Source organism: Benincasa hispida, chromosome 1 (genome assembly GCF_009727055.1).
Source record: "Benincasa hispida cultivar B227 chromosome 1, ASM972705v1, whole genome shotgun sequence".
NCBI classification, from domain to species: Eukaryota; Viridiplantae; Streptophyta; class Magnoliopsida; order Cucurbitales; family Cucurbitaceae; genus Benincasa; species Benincasa hispida.
The window spans coordinates 49068856-49081615 of record NC_052349.1 but is presented as its reverse complement, the minus strand read 5'-3'; positions in this window follow the sequence as shown (position 1 = coordinate 49081615).

Sequence of the window (12760 nt, the reverse complement as noted above, 5' to 3'; positions counted from 1 at the left end):
ATAAACTGACATCCAAGACTGTCTTATGATAGTATCTAGGGACATACACGGATCAATGTTCAAGATATAGTCTAAAAGGTCTATAGTTAGGGATAAGGTTGGGTACCTTTGTTGGGATCGAATCCTGAGTGGAAGCATGTCAATGCCTTGCATCTTGAAATTCCATTTTTAAAAAAACAAAAAAACAATTTTCTAAACAGAATATAGAAAGGTAAAGATGTTAAAAACATGCTTGAGAAGAAGGGAAATAAGAAGGAAGAACCATTCTTACCTTTGAAGGTTTCTAAGCTCCTAGAACAATCCTCTCACTTTTCCGACGAACACGGTCTCGAACACGACCGTCTCCTTGAACAATATTGAACACGACCACAAGAATAACCTTGTTATTCTCTAGGATCCCAATAGAAGGATAGGTGGTATCCAACTACTATTGGAAGAGTGTGAAGAGGAGAGAATTCTTTGGTAAAGAGGATTTACTTGGTGGCTAGGGTAAAAATTTCAAAATGAAATCTTGCCCTAAAAGAGCTATAAGGAAGACTTTATATGGAGAAAGGTTAGCCCTTTCTACAAGTCTTTCCCAATTTACCCTTGTGCACAAATTAATTAATTATCCTTATTTAATTAATTAGCATATTAATTAAATAACCCTCTATACACTAAATCCAATTTATCTAATTAATTATCATAAAGATTGTATGTCTATGTGCAACACCTCTCTATTAATTAATTAATTCTTTGTGAATTTAATTCAGTTGAATTAATTATTTGAATTTCATTCAAATATTTCTTTCCAACTTAATTTAAATTATAGATCACATCCATAATCAATTACATACTAATCATATTAATATACAATTTCCTTAAATTGATTTGAACAATTCAAATCATTCATCTTTAATATCCTTTAGTGAGCTAACTGGACTTGGTGGACCTGCAGATCAGAAGCTCCAACGATATGAGATTAATTGATTAAAATAACCAAAATAATCAATATTCGTTAACTATGAGTACACTCCATTAAATACCCACAAATGCACTCTTCTCACTACAGATATATTTCTGTGTCCACAGATATAGATCAATAGCAACAAGTTAGCTTCACGAGTGTTTGAAATGCCAACTGGTTGAAATAATTTTTTTACCCTTAGGTTATCTTTGACTCAAGTACCAGTACTCCTCTAATGAACTACTTGTTTATGGTCCAACCAATAAACAGACACCCCTTTCGGGACAATGAGAGAACAAGACCCTTTGTTCAAGTCCTGGAGACACCACTTAAGGGAACACTCATCTACTTATCTTGAAGTCAGGAAGGAGCGAATTTCATCTCCACTCGATCTTGTCCCCAAAATGGTAGACATGTTGAGTTGGCGAACTGGTCACTCTCACTTATAAAAGTCAAAGGACAATATCTCATGAACAAGAGTTCATAATATAGGCAGGATTAAGACTAAGTTGCCTAGGTCATCCAATTAAAATAGGAACCTAATTAGTTATGGTGTTACATCTAGTGATTACTATTTTACAGTCCGGTCTTATACAAACTCATTGCATAGAATACCTCCACTCGCGTGTCACCTATACGAATGCATTGGATCATTGCGTTTGTATCAAATACAAAGTGGGTTGTATCCATAGTGTCACTAGGATAAGGTACCCAACCTTATCCCTATACTCTCGATCCTTTAGGCTATTTCTTAAATACTGATCCCTATATGTCTCTACATATAGTTCAAGACTCATAACATTTATTGAATTAACATCTATAACTCTTTATTGATGACGATCAATTAATAACATTTACTATCAGAGTTTTAGGGCATAAAACCCAACAACCTTATCATGTGACACTATGAATACGACCATTTTGTATTTAATACAAATGAAATGATCCCACGCGTTCATGTAGGTGACATGTGAGTAGAGGTATCTTATGCAATGACTTTACATAAGACTGAACTGTGAAATAGTAACCACTAGATGTAACATTGTTGACTAGTTAGGTTTCTATTTCAATAGGATGACCTAAGCAACTTAGTCTTAATCCTATTGGGATGGGTGTCCTAATTCTCTCGGAGTCTCGTTGTTTGTAATTTGTACACATTGTTATGAATAAAATAACAGTTATTTTATCTGGCATTTACTCATATCCAATAAACAAAGCTTCATGGTTATCGTATGTAAACTTAAGCATGTATATGAGTTATACAAGTAGATCACGCCTTAAGTGATAACCTAAATAGGTTTGTAGTATAAGGATTAAGGAGGGATACTTGATCCTGGTGACACTATAGATACGACCCGCTTTGTAGAGGTTTGCAAGTGTTGTGAATTACTGCAGATGGTAAATCCTGACCATTCATGTGGAGACATGCGAGCGGGGGTGTCCTATACAAAGAGTTTGTATAAGACCGAACCACGAGATGATTCGTCTCTGTATATAACACCGTTGATACTGGAGACTTACATCTCACCTAAACGACCATAGGTGACATGACCTCAATCTTGAATGTTTTGGAAACTCCTACCTTTGAGGACGGTCCTTTGATTAGTATGGGTGAAAGTAGCCAAATTGCCAACTCAACATGCCTACCTTTTTGGGAATTTGTCTAATTTGGGAGTTGGGAACCTAGTTACACAAGATGGAATTCACTCCTTCCCCGTAGCAGGTGTAAGTAGATAGATTGCTCCTTTAAGGGCTGATTCCGAGGCTTAAACATAATGGCCACAACTTCTCTTTGGAAGAGAGGACTCAGTCATAGTAGGACTATGACTTATGTTCATTAGAGGGATCAGTGGTACTTAAGGAGTTAGATGTAACTACAGGGGCATAACAGTTATTGGCCCAGCTGTACTTACGAGCGATCTGTGAAGGGATATCGCATTATTTATTGGTTGATATGGACACATAATATATCTGTAGTAAGGAGAGTTCAGTTGTTGGTCTTTAGTGGAGTACCTGACAGTTAACGGGTGGTGGATTTCATGATTAAAGAGTTTAGTTAGTTATTCATGTACCTTGGAGTTTCGAGCTACAGGTCTATAAGGTTCCCGTGGTAGCTCAATGGATTCAAGTTGAGAATAGTTCTTGGTGTTGATTTGAAATGTTCAAATTGACAAGAGGAAAATTCGATTATATATGATATGATCGGTGTGATGTATGAGATATATCAAGTGGAGAATTAATGTAAATAAGATTTATATTAAGTGCCATGGAATAGAAAAAGAGCTATGGTTTATATGTTTCATGAGATGAAATATTAAAACTATAGGTTATAAATATAATATGGTAAGTTAGTTATCATATATATTTATAATAATATTAATTATTGAATAATTATCTCCTTTTCTCTAATAACCAATTGAGTGGGAGGTTATTGGTAGTTTCATGGTAACCGTGAGATAAAAGGAAAAATGGTTTCCTAAATTTAGTAGAGTTGTGAGAATTGCCATTCTCGGAAAGATCTCATGCATATGCTGTCAAGTGGATTAGATTCACTAAAGATAGCTGAAGAGAGACTAGACGATCGTGGAGTGACATTACACGATAGTCACTTAGCTGGCCAATTAGCTAAACGATCGCAGAGCTTTTGCTAAACGATCGCATAGTGTTTGTTAAACGATTGGGCTGTAGGAATATATTAGCAACAACGGAAGCAACAAGGATCATTTAAGCACTCTAATTCAATAATTTTAGCAAATATAAAGTATGCTCTTGCAGAAAACAAGTGAGTTTCATGACATACCTTTGTAGAACCTCTTCAAAGCTCACTCTCCAGCTGCAATCTTCTATGAATCTTGTTGCAGACCACCTCAAGATCTTCCTCACTATTCTCTTGGTACTCTAGATTGAGTTGTGGGACTCAAAACAAGTTTGAATCAAGGGATGATGGAGAATTGCTCACAGTAGCAATCTTGGTAAAGAACACTTTCTTTAGCACGATTTTTCTCTAAAATTCTCTCTTGATTGCATACCCGAAATTCACTCCAAACTCTTCAATATATTGTAGATCAACATGCAAGGGAGAGAGTTGCATGAGTTGCAGCTCATGCTTGGAGTAACACATGGCAATGTTGATGGCTTTTGTGTGAGTAAGTAAAAGATGGATAATGGAAAACATGGTTTTTCCATTTTGTGTTTTGTTTTTCTAATTTTTCAATTTTATCAAAAAAAACAAAACTTGATTTTTCCGAAATCCATTTTGATTTTAAAAACTGAAAAAATAAAATTAATTTCATAAATTAATTTTTGAATAAAACTTTATTAATTTAATATCAAATATTAAATTAATTTTTACACACATCCATCTTTATATATTTAAATCATATTTAAATATAAATTCTTCTATTCCGTTTAATTCTCAAATTAAACATGTAATTATATCTCATATAATTACTAATTCCCTTAATTTTCATTTGAATGTTTCAAATTAACTTTTCACGCTATTCTAGAGCTAGTCCGTTATGAACTAGTAGAGGGACCTCGTGGACCTACAGATCATGGACTCCAACAATCTGAGATCAATTGGCTAAACTCATTAGACCAGATTAATCCCCATTCGTTAACTAATGGGTCACGCCACTAAAGCCCATAGTTGCACTCCCCTCACTGTAGATATATTATGTCCACATGATTTAACCATAATCAACAAGTCGAATCTTCACAGATTATTCGTAATAACGACTGGGTCAAATATCTATTTTACCCCCAAGATTATGTCTTATTCCTCAAGTTCCTACTGATCCTCTAATGAATAACTAGTTTGTGATCCAATCACTAAACCAAACTCTCTCAGCCCAGTGAGAAGTGGGGCCCCTTGTTCAAGACCTGTATTCAGTACTTGAGAGAACAACCTTTCTCCTATCCCTAAATCGGGTAGGCATGAACTCCGTCTTGCACCCTATGTCCCTTGCTATCTATTAGGTCTTACCCCTGAAATGGGAGTCTATTGAGCTGGTGTTGTTGAGCCAACCCTCACCTATACAAATCTAAGGGTAATCCAAAATAAACAGGAGTTCATAGTTAGCTCAGGATTAAGATCGAGTTACCTAGGTCATCTATGTGAAATAGTCAGTCTTATACAGTAAACAATGTTATAAAGTAAGAGTGACTTATTTCTTGGTCTAATCTCATGCAAACTCATTGCATAGGATGCCCCCACTCCTCATGTCATAACATGTACGAATTAGGAACACATCGTATGTAGCACTTTACAATTCTTCATAACAACTACAGAGTAGGCCACATCCAATGGTGTTACCAGAATAAGGTACCCCAAACTTATTCATGTACCATAGATCATTTAGACTATTTACTCGAATCTGATCCATTCTTATGTCTCCATATAAAGTTCAAGTACTCATGCAATAGTCATGGGTTTTTAGCTTATTGGATTTAGACTTTCATACAATTTATATAAAATCAATAATAAGTTTATTGATTATAGAAAATATTTATCATTTTACAAATTGCGAGTTTTAGGACATAAAACCCAACATGGGCATCGTCTATGCAATAGACCTTGTCATCTCCCACTTGCTCAACCGTTTATACGATTGTTCTTCCTCCAGTCTCGTCTTCTAACCAAGTCCACATAGAGCCCACACTTCTGGATTCTCACACCGAGAATACCAAGGTAGCCATTGTTGTGGTGTCGTACTCAATTTGAAATAGTCGAAGTTTTTGGAGGCCATTCGTTGAGTTTGCTATGTTCGTGACCTTGGAGTTCACTGTGTTCATGGTCCCGTTGATCGTGTAGTGTAGCGGTCGTAGGGTTCGAGCGTTTGGGTTTGTAGTCTTGTGGACTGTTCGAGTGTTCGTGATCGAGGATGTTTAAAGATGAGTCTTCAAAGGTACGTTAATTTATCCCTTGATCTTATAGAGAAACATGCTGTAATTTCGTGTTGCATGGCCAATTAGTATCCGTTTTGTGGTTGTAATTGTTGTTGTTCAAATACAATTGAAATTTGGAACGATCATTCCGCTGTTCATAAAAATCCTTAGTTCCGATTTTCTTCAGTTCGTATCAGAGATAGGTTGTTCTGATATTCCAATTCACTTCTGTTTTGAACTTCTTTTACAGTCGTGGTGGGTTTTCTGCATTGCATTTAATTGTTAAATACGTTTGTGGATGGCGTTGATGAATGTTTACAAGTTAATTGCCTCTGTTTAAAGCTTTCTTTAAATTACAAAGTGTTAATTTGTAAGGGCCCCTGTGTTTTTGGGCATAATTAACATGCAATCGAGTCTCTACTTCAAAGGTCAAGAAAAGTCCGAAAAGGACAAACTTTAGGTTTCTACGTATCAAAATGTGCTCTCAGTTTAAATTTGGTCAAAGTTTGGTGTAAAAGTTACTTTGGATTTTTACGTGTCGAAATATGCTCTCGGTCCAAATTTTGTCAAAGTTAGGTGTAAAATTTACTTATGAAACGTAGAAAGGAGTTTTGTACCTGTATGGATGAACTTTGGATCAAAAGGTCAAGAAAGAGTCCAACAATGACAAACTTTAAGTTTCTACTTGTTGAAATGTGCTCCAAGTAAAATTTCGGACGAAGTTTGTTTCAAAAGGTACTTATGAACCCTAGAAAGAATATTTGTACCTATGTGGACAAACTTCGGCACAAAGGGTAAAGAAAGCGACTAAAAAACACGAACTTTGAGTTTCTACTTGTTGAAATGTTTTCCAAGTCCAAATTTGGAAGAAGTTTGGTTCAAAACATACTTGTGAACCTTAGAAAGGAGTTTTATACCAGTGTGGATGAACTTAGGGCAAGAAAGAGTCTGAAAATAACGAACTTTGGGTTTCTATTTGTTTAAATGTGCTCCAAGTCCAAATTTGGACGAAGTTTGGTTCAAAAGATACTTATGAACCTGGAGAACAGTTTGCACCTGTGTGGATGAACTTTGACACAAAAGGTCAAGAAAGAGTTTGAAAAGGATGAACTTTGGGTTTCTACGTGTCGAAATGTGCTCTCAGTCCAAATTTGGTTGAAGTTTGATTTAAAAGTTACTTATGAACCCTGGACAGCAGTTTTGTAGCTATATGGATGAACTTTGGACCAAAAGGTTAAGAAAGAGACAAAAAATGTCGAACTTTGGGTTTCTACTTGTCGAAATGTGCTCTAAGTTAAAATTTGGACGAAGTTTGGTTTAAAAGATACTTATGAACTCTAGAGAGGAGTTTTGTACCAGACGAACTTACACAAAAAGTCTAGAAAGAGTCCAAAAAGGATGAACTTTGGGTTTCGACATGTCAAAATCTGCTTTAATTCCAAATTTGGACGAATTTTGGTTCAAAAGGAACTTATGAACCCTGGAAAGGAGTTTTGTACCTATGTGGATGAACCTTGGCACAAAATATCAAGAAAGAGTAGAAAGGACAAAGTTTGGGTTTCTACTTGTCGAAATGTGCTTCAAGTCCAAATTTGGACGAACTTTAGTTCAAAAGATACTTATGAACCCTGGAGAGGAGTTTTGTACCTGTGTGGATGAACTTTAACACAAAAGGTAAAGAAAGTATCCACAAAGGACGAACTTTGGGTTTCTACGTGTCGAAGTGTGCTCTTAGTCGAAATTTGGTCGAAGTTTGGTTTAAAACTTACTTATGAACCCTGGACAGGTATTTTGTACTTGTATGGATGAACTAGACCAAAAGGTCAAGAAAGAGTCCAAAAATGACGAACTTTCGGTTTCTACTTATCAAAATGCGCTCCATGTCAAGATTTGAACAAGGTTTGGTTCAAAAGGTACTTATGAACCCTAGAAAGGAATTTTTGTTGGGTTGTATATCCTAAAACTCGCAATTTGGAAAATTGAACATATTCTTTTATCAATAAAGATGTTGAATCTATTAATTGCATTCATAAAATCTAAATCCAATAAACTAAGATCCATGGCTATTATATAAATACTTGAACTTTATGCAGAGACATAAAAATGGATCAAGTTTGAGTAAATAGCCAAAACGGTCTATAGTATATGATTAAGGTTGGGTACCTTATTCTGGTAACACTATTGAATGCAGCCTACTCTGTAGCTATTACAAGTTGTTGTAAAGATACTACAAATGAAGTGATCTAGTGATGTGAATTCAACCATTTAACAATTGCATGTACCTAATGACCAATTACGAGAAGCAAGGCAAAGAAGATTCAAGAGGCATTCACACTACATCTTAAAAAACTAGTGAATTCATAAGAACGGACAAATAATTTTGAGACCAAAGTTTTATATAATGTTAGTTCAATGAGTCAAGAAGAGAATGACATGAAGATGATACAGGAAAATTCCTATAGTTTGGAAGATGACACAGTGGTAAAAAAAAAGTGTGTAGATTTTGTGAAGAAAATGTTGTCAAGTGTGCACTGCATGGGGAAATATGATGTCCAACCTTGTCAAACGTGCATATCCACTTTGCCGCCTTCTAGAGAAGATATCTAAGGCAATTTGAAGATTTTCTACATTCTTAGTTTTGCATTTTGACTTATAATTTAGTATGCAATTAAGTTTCAAGTTTCTAGGTGTTATTTTCTACAATTTACAATTAATTGTATTTAAATGACTTTTGAATTTCTTGGTCTATTCACGACCATTTGGCCTATAAAATGGCTTGTAATGTTCTTCAAAACTCAGATTATCCATAGTAAAAGCTTGTGCTTATTTAACCCTTTGATGTTGTCTTTTTATTTCAAATCTTGCTTTAGATTTGATATTTAAATCAATTCATTGGATTAATCTTGATCAAGCTAATTCTGGAGTGAGTTGTCTTAGGACCTAAGAGTGACCTTCATAGATTCTAAGTTTGATATAAGTTAGCTTTCCTTGTGAGTATTTGCAAGGATCCTAGAAGGATCTCTAGCTTTACATCCAACAAGCATCATAGACGCTTATCATTTGGTATCAGAGAATTTGTTCATTGTTCTTGTTCGATTTTAGAGGTGTTATCTTTACTTTATTTAAATTTTTTTCTCCAAAGCAATTGCTTACGTCTTGTGCTACAAGACATACTACAACTTGTCTTGAAAATTTCTTCAAATAAGCTCTTAGATGATATATATATATAAAAGAGAAAGTCAGCAAGAAAAACAAGAGAGAAAAAACAGTAGCAAAAAAAAAAATATAATAATAATAAATAAATAAAGAAGAAAAAAATAAAAGATCCATGGCACATAAAAGTTTCTCAACTCATTTGAAAAAAAAAATAAAAAATTCCAGATTTTTTTAGCTTAATTTTAGTTACTCTAGTCTTAGTTTGTGAGAGTTGATCATTTTGAATTGGTTTTTATCAAATTTTTAGTGAGATTGCACCAAAAATATAAGCCAACCCTTGCATCTTTGACCTAGTACCAAAAGCCTACCCTTGAGTGATAAACACGAGTGTTCTTGAGTGAAATTGGTGAGAAGTGTGGTGAGGTCCTTTTATTACTAACTTTAAAATGTCACAGGGTGAAGGAGTACCACAAGTACAAGTTACTAATATGGCTATTCTTCAAGCCATTCAAAGGTATGATAAAAATGATGAGGGAAGATAGGCAAGAAAGGAGGGCAAAACAACAAAGAGTCTTACAAGAAGATAAGGGAATAATTGACTTAGTTGAATAAGAAAGATAAATTGGAGGAAGAGGAAGAAATAATATGCACCCTAGACGAGGAGAAAAGATTTATGAAGATTGAGATAGTGGAGTCAAGCTCAAAATTCTACCATTTTGTGGAACGTCGGATGCAGTGGCATACTTGGAATGGGAAAGGAAGATGTGTGTTTGATTGCAACACATTCAGTGAGAATAAGAAGATGTGACTTGCCATTGCTGAATTCACTAACCATGCAAGAAATTGGTATTAACATCTCAAATTCGAGAAGAGGAGAGAGAAGGATCCCATTGAAACTTGAGAAGAACTTAAAGAAGCCATGAGAAAGAGGTATGTTCCAAAACATTATGAAAGAGATTTTGAGAACTAAATTGCAAGTTTTGAGGCAGGGAACAAAAAGTATAGTTGAATATTATCAAGAGATGGAAACTTTGATGGAAAGAGCAAATATTCGAGAAGAAGAAGAAGACACCATGTCTAGATTCCTTGGAGGTTTAAATCGAGAAATTGCTCATATCGTTGATGGATATCCACAACTATACTTGGAAGATATGTATCATTATGTAATCAAAATTGAAGGACAAAGAGAGAAGAAAAAGAACATTCCAAGAGGTATAATTCTAAAACTGATACCTTTTCAAAGTCTAAGGTTTGGAACAACGATGGTTTTGTGAATATGGTGAAGCAAAAGGAAAGTTTGTGGCTCTTAAAAGAATGGAAGCTGGGAGCACCTATACTAAAAAGAATGAAACTTCAAAGGAGGAAAGAGAGAAATCTAGTTCCATTCAATGTTGGAAGTGTAATGGATTTGGGCACATGAGCAAAGATTGTGTCAATAAAAAAGTCATGGTCATAAGAAATGGAGTTATTGATTCAGAAGATGAATGTGATGAACAAGGTGGCCAACTTGAGGAAGAATCCGAAGCCTTTGATGATGAGTACATTGAAGAAGGTAACTCCATATCCTTAGTTGCAAGAAGAGTACTTAATGTGCAGATGAAGGAGGAGAAAGTTGAAGATCAAAGGGAGAACTTATTTCACACAAGGTGCTTGATTGAAGGAACCCCATGTAGCTTGGTGATTGATAGTGGAAGTTGCACAAATGTAGTAAGTAGTTTTCTTGTAAAAAGACTCAAACTCACTACTTGTTCACATCCAAAACCATATAAACCTCAGTGGTTAACCAACAAAGGAGAATTGAAGGTAAACTCCCAAGTTCTTATTTCTTTTACTTTAGGAAGATATAAGTATGGGGTTATTTGCGATGTAGTACCTATGCATGCGGGTGATATGTTATTGGGCCGACCTTGGCAATATGATATAAAAGTCACATACGATGGTTTGTTGAACAAGTACACATTTACTTTGAATGGGAAGAAGTTTACTTTGCTTCCATTATCTCCATATGAAGTACAATGCGATAAAGTGAAATTAGAAAAGAAAAGAAAAGAATTTGAGGATCAAGAGAGGAGAGAAGAAAGTAAGTTAAAGGAGACGAGAGAAAAAAGGAGAAAAGTGAGGGGCGAAAGGTGAGTGAAAACCAAGAGAGAAAAAAATAGTGATTTTGAGGAAAAAAGAAAGAGTGTGAGTTTGGTTATGAGAAAGGGGGAAGAGAGGAATATGTTTTCATTTGAAGCACCAAACTTTGTACTTATGTGCAAAGGAATGTGTTTAGAAACTGAACCTAACTCTAATGATGGTTTGCCTAGTGCTTTTAAATCTCTTTTGCAGGAATTTAAAGACATGTTTCCACATGAAGATGCACCTATGGGTCTACCTCTTTTAAGAGGAATTGAGCACAAAATTGACTTCATACCCGGGGCAATGCTTCCAAATATGGCAGCCTACAGGACAAATCCAATCGAGGCCAAGGAAATTCAAAGGCACTGAAGAACTCATGGATAAAGGTTATGTTCTAAAAAGCATGAGTCTTTGTTTGGTTCCAATCATTTTAGTACCCAAGAAAGATGGAACATGGAGGATGTGTGTTGATTGTCGAGCCATCAACAAAATAACTACCAAGTCAGTTTCTTAGCATTCATTGTTGGAAAGGATGGGGTGAAAGTTGATGAAGAAAAGGTCAAGGCTATTTGAGAGTGGCCAACACCCACCAATGTAACCGAGGGATTGAAACTGTTTTGATGCAAGAAAAAAGGCCAATCATGTTCCTTAGTGAGAAGCTAAATGGAGCACAACTTAGCTATCCCACATATGATAAGGAATTGCATGCACTTGTAAGGGCTTTGCAAGTTTGGCAACATTACTTGTGGCCAAAAGAGTTTGTCATCCAGACAGATCATGAAAGCTTGAAGCACCTCAAAAGTCAAACAAAGTTGAACAAGAGGCATGCTAAATGGGTAGAGTTCATTGAGACATTTCCTTATGTCATTGATTACAAGAAAGGTAAGGAAAATGTGGTGGCTGATGATCAAGAAGGTATGCATTGTTTTCTTCCCTTAGTACAAAAATTCTTGGTTTTAAACACATGATTGATTTGTACAAAGTAGAGACATCTGAATTTCATGATGTGTATATTCAATGTTTAGAAGGGAAAAATGTGCATGATAGTGTGTTTGATGAAATGATTTTTAGGAAAGGAAAACTTTATATTCCTAAGTGTTTCATTCGAGAGTTGCTTGTGAAGGACATGGGGGAAGATTAATGGGGCATTTTGGGGACTTTAAAATATATAACATGTTGGCTGAACATTTTTATTGTTTGAAAATGAGAAAGGATGTGAATAATGTGTGCAAACAATGTTTCAAATATAAGGAGGCTAAGTCTAAGACACAACCACATTGTCTTTACACACTATTAGATGTTTCTAGTGAACCTTGGGTTGACATTAGCATGGATTTTGTTTTAGGACTACCAAAGAGTAGAAGACATCATGATAGCATTTTTGTGGTAGTTGATAGGTTTAGTAAAATGACACATTTCATACCATGTAATAAAAAAGATGATGCCACTAACATAGCTAATCTTTTCTTTAGGAAAGTGGTTAGATTGTATGGAATTCCTAAGACCATTGTTAGTGATAGAGATGCAAAATTTCTAAGTCATTTTTGGAAAGTTTTGTGGGGTAAATTGGGAACTAAGCTTTTGTTTTCAACAACTTGTCACCCACAGACCAATGGGAAAACTGAGATGGTTAATAGAACATTGGGAACT